Here is a 13202-nt window from a genome sequence, read left to right as displayed (position 1 = left end):
CCATGAGTTGTTATTACTGCTGTTACTTTAATATGCAGCTTCATAAAGTTAGCTTCTAGCAAGACAATAATTAAACATTTTCACAGAATCAAATTTTGTACCTTTTTCTATCTTGTTTTGTTTTCTCTCCTCATGTCTTTGTGTATATGGGGGAGGGAGTGTGTGAGATGACCAGGCTAATAGCTGATTTTGGATTTAAAAAATTTGCTTTATCTTACAAAGTAAGAACTAATAAATACTTAATTCACTTGTATTTTCTTTAATTAGGGCTTTGACAATCTGTTTATGAACAGCAATTCTCGTATTTAAACTGATACATGGCACTCTGAGAAAAGTTTCAATTTACAAATTTAAGTATTTAGGATTTTTTTTAACAGCTGCATTGAATTACCGTAAAATCTTACTAAAATTTTTATAAGCTGACACAGTATCAAGAGTAACTTGCTAGCAACAAAGAAATAATCAGATTTCTCATCAGTGGCATCCTAGTTAATGATACTTTATTGACAATAGGTGTGCGTGTTGGAAATTTATGTTTTGTAATATTTCTAAAAGGATTGTACCTCACTTAATGCAGCAACTGTTTTCCTGAAAATTACTATATAAATTAAATTTTAGTAAACGGAATGATATTTTTGAATTTCCTAGAACAGTTTATTTTATAGTAGAACTGGGAAGAGAATTCTTTTGAAAAGCCAGGCATCATTTTCCTGTTTTTTTCTAATTTTTTGTTAATATATTAGATTTACTTAAATCACCACACCTGCAAATTCTAATTCTTAAATCTCTTTTGTAATTCTGGAGGGAACTGTTGGTTAATTTTTTCATGTTTTTATACTTATCGCAGCGTGAACTCAGCCTGCTTCGCTTTCTCATGGGTAACTGAAATGTGCTGCAGCAGCTGCTTATGTGTCCTTAAATGGAGATGATTTTGGCTTCTTCCAAAGAAAGATAAAATCCTTCTCTAGAGCAAATCTCTTGTTATTTAATGAATCAGCTAAAACTAACAGAAAAATAATATTTCAGCAAACACCCTCTGTGAACATTGCTAAGGGAAAATTTACAACTTAAAAGTAAAACGCCAAGTTAAAGAAATTGCGTGAATAATGTTTGATATTTTGCTCAGTACTCTACAAACATTATTTCTTTCAATCCTTATGTAATAAGGATCTCTTATTATTATCATCAATTGCCGTTGATGGCTGCAGTACAAAACCTAGGTTTGAAATACGAGCCTAAAGTGGTTTATAGTAATTTGTGAAAGATGACACAGTTGCTAAAGGACAGACTGGGGGTTCAAATCCGCATCTGTTTAGTTACAATTGCTGATAGATTGGCGTGTTGTGGGAGAAAAAAAAATCATAATTTGGATATAGATTTCATAGGATAGCATACATCAACTAAGAAATTTTGAGATGGAGATAGATGAATTACTGAAAACTTACTATTTTTAGAGTCTGCTTTAAATTTGTCTGCCAGTTAGACATTGATTTGAAAATGAAGTTTAGCGATTAGATCATTGTAATGTGAGCACCTCTAGTTCTAAGAAAATAGAATTAGTAATTCTTAGTTGGATAAACTAAGAAACTGCCATAACCCCTCTGAAGAAAATATGCCCTAGATATCTCACATGTTGGCACATTTGCTTTAAAAGCATACATAGGCTCCACACACACACGCACCCTTAGAAGGATCTAACGAACTGTATCAGAGTTGGAAAGTAGAGACAACATTCAGCCTTTTCAGATTCATACAAGATTGGGAGCTTCTGTGTTTACACTTTTCCTTTTTGTTAGCTGCTGCTACTGCTTTTTATTATTATTAGTCCAAATGAGCTCTAGGAAGTGTTATGTTGTAGCTTTAGCCTGATTGTCCAAACTGAAAGTTGTTTAATAGGAGCACTGGTGAACTACAGTATCATCAGTAGAATGTTCCTCAAGAATTCCACCACGGGGCTGGAAGATGTCTTAAAGGGGCTTTGCCAGAATCTTCATTTGAAGTCAGACTATAGGTTGAATCTATTTTTGGTCACGTGACCCTACACAAACAACTTCTGAAAGCTGCCTCCGCTCTGGAATGGGTTTGTTGTGAGGGTTTAGTGGGATGAAGGATGTGCAGTGACCGTTAGAGATCCTGCAACACAGTGTCCATTTCGTGTTAGTATTTATTTTTTCTTTTCCTTTAGAAGGTGATTCTTAACCTGCAGTCCATGGGTAGCGTTCAGTAGTCTTTGAACTTGGGTAGGAAAAAAATTACATCTTTATTGTTACTAAACTCTGAATGAGATTTAGCATTTTTTCAGTTTTTTATTTTTATTTTTTTTATCTTTTTCCTTTTTCTCCCCAAAGTCCCCTGGTACATAGTTGTATATTCTTCGCTGTGGGTCTTTCTAGTTGTGGCATGTGGGACGCTGCCTCAGCGTGGTTTGATGAGCAGTGCCATGTCCGCACCCAGGATTCGAACCAACGAAACACTGGGCCGCCTGCAGCAGAGTGCGCGAACTTAACCACTCGGTCACGGGGCCAGCCCCCTCCCCAATGGTTTTGACTGTAGACCGAAGACTGAAGAAGTGTCAGCAGTGCATTTGACGGTCACGGTAGCAATCTCAGATCAGTTCATGTACTATTGTTGTTGCACGTGGCTTGAAATACTGGTTACAGTCATTAATACTTTGAAATTACCATAATTACACCTGCTTGTAAATATTATTTAATGCATTAATAAAGAAGCACAGATACTATATCACAAATTTGTAGTAATTATTTCAGTATAGTTCATTTCCTTTCTAATTCTATGCATCTTATTTATTTTGTTTGAAAAGTCTTATTTTAGAATAGTTCTAAATTTACAGGATTATTGCAAATATAGTACAGAGAGTTCCTGTATACCCCACACCTGGTCTCCCCTTTTGTTAACATCCTACATTAGTATGATGTGCCTATTTGTCACAACAATTGCACCACTGTTGGTACATTTTTTTAAACCCCATCCTTTGTTTATATTATTTTATATTTATATATAAATAGATACTTATATATTTGTATTATATCATATTGTATTATATAAAGTCCATCCTTTATTCAGATTTCCTCAGTTTTCCCTGGTTTCCTTTTTCTGTTCCAGGATCCTATCCAGGATCCCAGAATGTATTTAGTAGTCATGTCTCCTTTGGTCCCCTTGCTTGTGACAGTTTCTCAGACGTTCCTTCTTCTGATTACCCTGACCATTTTAAAGAGTGCTGGTCAGATGTTTTGTAGAGTGTTCCCCAGTTGGGTTCTATCTGATGTTTTCCTCATGGTTAAACTGGTTAATATGTTTTTGAGAGGAAGACCAGAGAGGTAAAGTGCCGTTTTCATCACATACCAAGGGGACGTACTGTCAACGTGCCTTATCACTGTTGTTGTTGACCTTGGTCACCTGGCTGAAGTGATGTTCATCACGTTTCTCCACTGTGAGTTACTCTTTTTCCCCCCTTCCTTACTTTACTCACCATAAAAAAGTCACTATGCACAGCCCACGCTTACTCTTCATTACCTTAAGAGTGGAGTGTCTCCAAAAATTATTTGGAATCCTGTGTATTTTATGCACAGAAAAATATTCTGAGAGCAGAGCTGTAGGTTTATGGCACTCTGCCAAAAAAGTCCACAGCACAAAAAAGTTAAGACTTCCTGTGGATGTTTAGTGGATGTTTCTGTAGTGGTATGGGGCAGGCCTTGATTGAAAGAGGAAGACTGGGTTCTCCAACTGAGGTTTCTAAAATCCACACCTCTTGTTTGCTTTTTTAGGCCCTGTCTTTCTAGCTTAGCCTCTTATCACCTTCCTTTGTATCCTGTGCTCTGGCAGTGTTCAGCTGCCAGTGGCCCTCTGAACAGGCTATTGTTCTATTTTAAGCCTGCCTTCTTTTTGTAGGAATGTCCTCCTTACCAACCTTTATTCCCAGCAAAGTACTGTTTCATTTTACATCTTCTGTTCAGCCCTCCTTGCCTTTTGTGAAACAATTCTGCATATACCTCTATTATTATGTTTGTATTGTGTTCATTAGAATATCTGTCTAGACTAGACTGCAGCTCCTTGAAAGCTGATCCAATAACGCATATTTATACCACTATTTATTCTGTATAGCACTATTATCTAGTAGAGAACCTGGCTCGTAGTAATTCTTAAATACTGATTGAATGAACAGTTGGATGAGGGAATAAAGTGGGGATTGGGGAAGACTGCAGGGTTGTAGTGAATGAGTGATCTTGCAGAATTAGGAACAATTAAAAAATCCTCAATTTAAAACTCATTGTGGGGGAGGAGGAGAAGGATATGAATGATTTGGAGATTTGGGATAAGAGTAGAATAACTGAGAAAGTAATTTTCTTTCCTGTCTTTTAAAATGTCATAAATATATTTGGAGGGTAAGAGTCAAGGAAGGTCATACTATCTATATAAGACCGCACTTCCTAAATTGAGCCTTAAAAAAATTTTTTTTTAAATTTCGTTTTCTTTCCTCATTGGAGTAATAATAATCCATGGTACTTTATATACTCTTAACATTGCACAGCCTGCTTTTATGTAGTTACTTAGTTTTTATTTTGTTTTAATTGTAGTTATTTTTTTAGATTTTTAGTAATAAGCACCTCTATGATTACCACCTAAAACAAAAGCCAGGGTGTTAGTAATAATTTATACCTAACCACATGGTCTTGCCATGTTCTTCTATACTCCCCACCCAAGCAAATGATTATTCTGAATCCTGGGTTCATTTATTTGCATTTTTTATAGTTTTGTGGCATTTTAATGTATTCCTTAAAAGTATTTCTTATTTCACTTAACTTTGTGTAAAGAAAATCATGATGTATGTTATCTTTTACACTGAATATTTAAACTCCAGTTTGTAGTGGTGTGTTGGAGGCAAAAGAAGTTTCAACATAGACCAGTTTCTGGAAACCTTCGACAAAAAGTTAAAGTGGTGATGAAATTAAAACGTTTTAATATTCAAATACACAATACAGTAAAATGCAAGCTTTGAATAAGTTTTTGTGATACACACAGTATTTTGAAGATAGTGTGCTTTTTCAGATTAGACCCCCCCCAACTCCCAGGAGGAAGACTCTACCTAACTCTTGAGGGTACTTTTCTATTAGAAGTTTGAAAATTACTGCCTTAAATGTTAAAGCTACCTAACGAAGGATTAATTGAAAAAACTCTGGAGCAAAAATGAGAATGAGAATAGTCTGAGACTGAAGGGATGGAGAAGTGCCTAAGGCGATAGAGAAGAGAGAATAGGAGTTATTTATCAATTGGGGGAAAAAAGACCAATACTACCGTGACCTACAAGTCTTAAGGCTTTCTGGGGGAGGGACATTCACTTTTAGAATTGAGTTGCCACGTATTTGAAGGCCCAGACATCTTATTTTTTCGTAAATGTCTGAGCTCTGGACAGACTCTCTTTTCCTTGTTAAGTATCCTAAGTAGCAATGGGGAAGAGTTTGACATCAGGAGAGGCCAGTTTAAAGTAAGGGCTCAGGTAGGTTGGCACAATATTTACAAAACTTATGAAATACACTCTGAGCGATAGAAATACTATAGCATGTTCTGTGGCTTCAAGGAACTTGTCTGTCAGTACACATGTAACATGCAAGTGAAACATTTATCATTTGGAAGTTAACCCACTGTGCAAGATAACACCAGGAGGACAAGGAAATTCAGGATTGAGAGTCAAATTAGCATATACAGTAGGAAGCAATATGATTTTTAAGAGAACTGCATATTTGATACAAAGGAAGCTGACAGAACCAAAGCCAAAGTGAGAAATGGAAACACACGTACCACAAAACAAATTTAACAACAAAACACAGCCCTCAGGTCTCCAGGTACTTGCTTCAGAACTCTGTAGACTATGGTGCTACTCCATTGTTAAGAAGATTCTAATTCAGTTCAGTGAGTTTGTAGTTTTCCCCACACATTAAATTCATTATCTTTGTGTTTGGCACCATAGCACCTGAGCCCCTTGCATGCCCAATCTTTAGGGTGGCACCATCATTTATTTGTCATCCAAAATGGAAATTTGAGGCTCATCCTTGTTTCTGTCTTCTACCAGACTCCTCATTCACTAAGAAATCAAGTGCAGATTACTAAATATAAATCTGCGTTCCCATAGCCTTATCAGCACTCCTCTGAACATTTTTAGAAGCCTATTAACTGGTCTTTCTGTCTTCTGTCTTGACCCTCTCCTATTCAGTCTTTACCCTGATATCCATGTTTCTTTCTCAAGTACAAATTTGACTGTCACTCACATAGTGAGAACTTTGCCTTGTGTCATCATCTCCCTCAAGGTTAAAAACCCACACTTTACAGCATTACATACAAAGGTCCTTCTTGATCTGGCATCGATTCCCACCATAACGGCTTTCACACCTCTGCCGTTGTATGTGCTATTTCTTCTATCTGGAAGCTATTTGTTAACTTTCTTGTTCCTCTGGAATGCCTTCATAGTTCAAAAATAGGTTGGGAGGAGCCTGTTTGTTCTTAATTTTTAATTGCATAAGTATCTCTTATAATTCAGGTAAGTCAGGTAAATCAGAAGTTGAAAGGGGACTTTATATATTTTATAGGTATATTTGTTTTCTTTACCATAAACTTCATGAATAGAAGTTGATTTATTTTTCTATACTCTTCACACTGCTTACCTCTTGGAAGTTAAAGTATATTTAGAATATTAGTTTGTTGTTACGACTAAGCTCTTAAAAGGATAAGTTGAAGGAAGGGGTAAGTGAAGATAAAGACCCTCTGAGGTTTTAGGCGAACTGATTTCTTTGTCCCTAATAATTGCTTCTGAAAATTTGAGATTTTACTTGCTTTTAATTTTTTTAACTTTTCACACTTTGACGTATGTGTGTAACATACTGATTTGTGGAGTGGCTGTGTGTTGGTCATGGCTTATTAATGAGGAGTTGAAGAATTTGAACTGTCGTTCTAGTCTTTTTCTCTTACTACTTTTATGTATGATTTTCAGAAATTGAATCTTTCTATACTCTAGTTTTCTCACAGATAAAGTTGGGCATATTGAATTAATTTCTAGTGTGTCTTTGAAGCTCAGATGTTCTATGATTAAACTAGCTTCGAAACTGTGGTTATTTTTAAAAGCAGCCATTGATCTTAGTTAGCTCTGTTAAAATAATTAAACATGTAAATTTCACATCAGTTCCTAATTCATTCATTTAGTCATACTACTGGTTTACTGGTTACCACACACTGTAATAGTTAAGGCATACAGTAAAAAACAACATCTTTGTTTTTATGCATCTTACATTTTTAAAAACTCTTTAAAAAACCCCACGAAATCAATACATGTTCATTGGAGAATAATTTTTACTTATTAATATGTTTGGGTATTTTTATGTGTTTATATATTAAAATATATATTATAAATTTTAATGACTTGTTTTTAACATATAAGTGCACCATAATTTATTGGATTAGTCTCTTATTGAATATTAGGTGATTTTTAATTTTTGCCATTATAAACCATAAACAAATAATGCTGGTGAACATCTGTATAAATAAATCTGATATCCTCCTTTATCTTTTTCAGTCTCTTTCTCTGTGAACTTGTTGTAACTAAACGTTAGTTTATTCAAGGATGATCAAGCTCTTAAATGAATTTCATTTGTGTTTGAAACCAATTTAATAATTTTGAAGGTTAGGTAGTTGACAGCATTTCCTTTTAATTAGACAAACTTCTTTGAGAAGATGATCTAAGAATAGAATTTTTTGGTGAGGATTAGACTCTAGAACTGGTAAACATTCAGAATGATGTGACTGGACCAACCTAGCAACTAAAGGAGTCACACTTGTAGTTTGGTTCAGGTGACCCCTTGACTTGCACTGCTGCACTAAGGATGGGAGAGATAAGCAGAGCTTAATTTAGGTCTGAGCTTTTATAGAAAGACTCTGATAATATCAGCATTTAAGATAAGTCCTTGGTTGCCTCAGGTGAGAACCTCTGAACTGAAGCTTCTGTCCTTCAGTTACTTAGCCCTCTTTAAGTTCATAGGATATAAATGCAGTTGACCCTTATTTTTCAGCATAGATCATTCTTGAAAAGGTTATGTAAAATGGATTTTGATATGTGGAATTCATGTTTATAAAGCAAGAGATGTAAAGTGTCCCAGTAGAAAAGATTAATAAGCCCAATTTCCTAATACATACATAGCAATTTAATGTACTGAGACTTGTATATCATTTTGATATATCTCAGTATATCTGTACTTCCTCCTTAACCCATCTTCAAATTGAAAGCTTATACAGCATAGCAAAAGGACATGAACATCTGCTGTTTTCATTTGCCCTTTAGTTAACTGGTCAAAGGTGGTGAGTGGGTGCCAGGACCAGCCCCAGCATTAGGATCAAGAAGATTCTTTTGGCCTAGTTGTTTATTGGGCTGCCCTGATAATGTTTATTCATTTTTATAGGTTTATTGCTTAGTTGGGGCCATGGGTATCTGAAGAGTTGATTGTTGACTTAAGCATTAATATCTTGATTTTTTAATCTAACTTGAAAATATCTAAAATTCAATATTTAGATAATTATGAATCTGTGTAATGAATGTTAGAGAATGCAGGAGTGCTCTTGAGACTTCACACCTCCAAAATGGAATGCAATGGCCACTGAAGACTGTTTTTCAAATTTATCTCTAAAATGCAAACTAAAGTTAAATTAGTTATGTAGATTACTCAGAGATTCTCGGAGTCTGCAAGAAGTAAGGCTAGACCTCAAGGGCCAGAAAGCATGATTTTTATTTGAATGTAAGTTTGTGGACTGATCTTTAAACTATAATTTTTAAGGTATATACATTTCTTTCCATTATGTGTATTACTGCTATGAAAATCATAATAGAGATTTTAAGTAATGATAGTTTGGGAGATGGTAGCGTTTTGTAGATTGTAAATTTTTACATTGCTCAATATTTAGCAAAGATTGTCAGGTTCTGTGCTGAGTAGCAGGGATTATAAAGGAATAAAGTCCTGTTTATCATGATACAGACTAAACTGGGAAAGAAGCCACTCATAATTCAATCATAATACTCTAATTGCAATATCTCTGCTGTTGGAAAAACTGTTGGAATTTTCTGAAGGCTGAGAAATATACTTTAAAGCTTGTGGTGACTTGTGCTCTTTTTGCTGATTGTGTGCTGTGGGCTAGGTGTGAACTAGGCTCAGGATTAGAAAATCTCTTAATATTTCTCGTTCTTATACTTTTTAAGAAAAATATATGAAGGGGTGTTGGAATTGAACACAATGAATTTGCTCCTGTTTTATGTTCTAAGATGTAGAGGGCTCTCTAAACTCTTCTCAACAGTTTTACCCTGGGAAGATTTTTCCATTGTTGACTCTTGAAACAATTTTTTTTAAATGGTATTTTTAACATAGAGAAGAAGAAAACGTTTAATGGCCCATAACTGCACTGTCAGTAAAGAAAAAAGTATATGGATGTAAAGAAAATCAAATAATCCCAACTGGTGGAAAGTAAGAGAGCCTCCTCCTTCCCCCACAAGATCACCTTTTATATCCTTTTAGGAAAATCCCTTTATACATCTTTAAATAATGTGGGCAGTACTTTGGTCTCAAAACACATATATTATTATATATTTTTCTTTCATCTCTTGATAGTAAAATATGATAAAAGAGTTGATAAAACATATTTTGGTAATCTGCTTTTAAAAATGAATGAAATGTGTCAGCACTTGTGGTATAGTTCTGTTTCAGTAGATTCTGCTTCTATAGTCTGGTCCATCTGTTATCCATACCCTTCGGCAGGATTCCAGATAGACCCATATTATATTAAATATTTCATTTTGATAAACTTCTCTCCATTTCCATTTCATACCTATCCCTTTCATGAATTGTTAATCATACCCTTATATTTTTGTTTTTCCAGTTTGGTTGCCAGTAGAAGCCTTCAGGTTTGTTAATTACAATTAACAAATTAAATTCGTTAAATTCTACTGTTAATATATTTCATCTTAAGTTTAAAAGAAGTAAATTATAACAACAAAGGGTTTGGAAACGGTTAAATTCTGTTTTATAAGTAAAATTCATGATTAAATTTGAAGACTCAAGCTTCATTTTTTTTTTTTTTACTTAATCTTCTAATTGATTTGCTCCTCAATCTTGGATATACCGTTACCCCCCTTCACTTTTGCATTATTACTGTAATGAGTCTTGTTTCACAGATGGATCATTCCTTTGTTGGCATTTTTTAAAAACACAGTAATGCTGATACAGATTGGACATAAACCAGATTGATTTTTGAGAAGAAAAATGTCCCTTCCTCCAAAAGAAAAGAGTTAAATTAATAGTAATTTAGTTGTTTAGCAGGGTGGAAATCAGTAATACTTTTAGGATTCTCTTTATTTTCATGACATGTACTTTTAGATATAAAATATAGGTATATAGTCCTCTCATTAGTTTCTTTTTATTATTTTTTCCAGGGGCTTTTCTTTTTAAAGTAACTTGATGTATTTGCATTGTTATTTCAGTAGAACGTATTGGCATGGCAAAGATAGCATTATATAGTTAGTGGTACACACAAACTGAAGAAATAATGAGATCATTATAAACACAGTTCCTTCTATAACTTAAATTTCAAGAGTCAAGATGTAGACTTCAGTTTATAATTGGTCTCTCTGAGGAAGAAGTTATGTGTAGAATATTTTTATATGATTTTTTAATTTTAATGTTGTTAGAGAAAATATGTAGTGATACACTCCATAAATAATTACATGGGCTTAGTTAAGATATAAATTTTTTAATTTTAATTCTCAATTCTCTTAGTAATAATACAGTATGTAAGTTATAGATTTTATTTTAATGCACAGTTCTTTTGGTAAACATGTAATCCATGCTTTTCCTTCTCTTGGTGAATAAAAAAAAAGCTCTTTAAATTCTACGTAATTTGTAGTTAATTTTCATCTTCATTATTGAGCTTTGTCAATTTACTTTTGGGTTAGGAATCATGATTCTTTTACCAAAAAGTACTTGTAGAGTATCTCTTCAGATAGACTGTTCCAGGAAACTGAGGAAGATTTGCTGTGTTGCTTGACATGTTGTGAGTGGTGAATGAGCGAAGGAACAAAGGCAAATGAAGGAGAGATAACAGACTTGAAGAAGTGCCGAGGCTGTGTTCCAGTTAAGTGCGCTAGCTCTAGATTATCTAAATTTAACAGTATTTGTCTAGGCTGAGGCCAAAGAATTTTGAGCTATTTTCAGCTGCAGTAGAGTAAGCTTATTTTAGAAGTGTGTTTGACCATTAAGTGACGTATTTTGGCAAGTTTTCACAGCATCTGGGTCTCATCTAAGTAGCATGTATTTGGGATTGTAGATGCCTGTAATCCCCATCCAGTTATGAGAGTGGAATTTGCTCTTTACAGTAAGAGGTGCTTGTATGTGTGTTCTGGGTCTATAAATCTGGGTGGTTGGGGTCTAGACACAGAAGAGTTAGGATTCGTCTTTGGCTAGTAAAACGCTGTTTTCATCTCGAAACCACCATTGCAACAATGTATCTGATGCATTTTTAAGTAAAACATCTAAATGAGGAAGCCGCTTCCCTCCCTGAGTTTAACTACCAAAAATGTATGAAAAATATTTACTTGTAAATTACAAGTGTCCTTGTTTCACCTGTACAGATTTTGAAATGTTTGTTGCTTTAATGACATCCTTTCTGCTCCATACTTCACATTAACTCACACAGTTACATGCCTTTATACTTATCTTTTAGATTTCATGTTCATGTCTAGTTAAAGTTGTATTATTATTCATAAGCTATATATATAAATTATATATTATAAGTTTAAGTTATCATGTTCTCCTTGATTATTTATACTGGCTACAGTCAAGTAGAAACATGACCAACTACTTGAAATTCTAAGTAGAACAGCATAACAACAGTAATTTTCTATTTTATTAATATGTGAATTTTGATGCATTTTTTTCCTAGAAATATTCAAAGATCTCTTCAGTGTGTCTTATTTAGCTTCTGTCAAAACAGTACCTGTGTTTTCTGGAATATGGTCAACATGTTTATTTACTATCAATATATAATTGCCACAAAATGGTATGCCTCTTATGGCCAGTTATGATTTTATTGACTAGAAACTTAATTGTTTTCTAACTACTTGGGATAAAAATGGGTTACTAATGGGTTGTATTATGAAGCAGGATTGTCCTCTGTCTTAACAGAAGCCTTCTTTGTTCTCTTGGAGTATTGACAGCTCTTAAGGTTGTTGTAGGGGAGGAAAAATAATGTTTCCTCTACCCTTCTGAGCTCTTGGCTGAGACCCCTGTAATAAAAGACAGATTAGCAAGAGAAACACAGAAGCTTATTAACGTGTATACTTCATGTATACATGGCAGATGGATACCCAGAGCAAAATGAGGAACTCAAAGAGGTGGCTTTAGAATTCAGGATTAAATTCCATTTTAATAGGGAAAGGGGAAGGAGGATGTAGACCTCTAAGGGGAAAGTGAATGGTTTTTAGGACAGATGAATGGGCCCCTAGAATAACAGATGGGAGATAGGATAGTCTGTGAGAAAGTTTGCCTGGGTGCTGCATCTGCTGCTAGCCCCTCTTCTGTGTTAACAGTCAGTCCTTTCTGGTTGATGAAACTCCAAGTGAGGGAATTTATGACAGTTGAGTTACTTTTGGAGAATCTGTCTTTAGGCAAATGAATAGAGTTGAGAAAGCCTCTTCCTGCATTTGCTGTTTTTCAAGTGCTTACAGCTCAAAATAATCAATATGTCAAAGTGGCGTATTTTGGGGTGATGTGTTCTGCTACTTTTGATTATCAACTCTGTTCTTGCGTTCTTGGTATACAGTGTTTACTTCTTCTGGTCTTTTATCTCTTGATTATTTTCAGTTGTAGAATAGCACCGAAGTGGTGAAGAGACAGGAAGTTATACCCAGGATAGTGCATTGTATCATCTACAGTGCACCTTTGAGTACTTAAGTATTCTCCCCTCACAGACAAGGCCTACTTTTCCCTTCAGTCCTACTTTAAAATAGAGAGAGAAATAAAGTGTAGGTATTCCCTGTGCTTATTATGTATTTTGTTTTTGTTGAAGTCTATAATATATACAGTAAAGTGCATAACTGTGTTAGTCTTGAGTGTAATAATAGCTCCATTCTCTTTAATAATGTGTGTATTCTTAGAACC

At 34.6% G+C, this 13202-nt stretch overlaps 1 protein-coding gene across 14 annotated transcripts in view; it reads left to right on the top strand.

Annotated features, from left to right (window-relative positions):
- Window positions 1–13202, top strand: part of CEP85L (centrosomal protein 85 like) — a 201168-nt gene that overhangs the window by 115161 nt on the left and 72805 nt on the right. The window lies entirely within an intron of this gene.

The sequence above is a fragment of the Equus przewalskii genome, chromosome 9 (assembly GCF_037783145.1).
Source record: "Equus przewalskii isolate Varuska chromosome 9, EquPr2, whole genome shotgun sequence".
NCBI lineage: Eukaryota > Metazoa > Chordata > Mammalia > Perissodactyla > Equidae > Equus > Equus przewalskii.
This window is presented reverse-complemented; position numbering and strand designations above follow the sequence as displayed.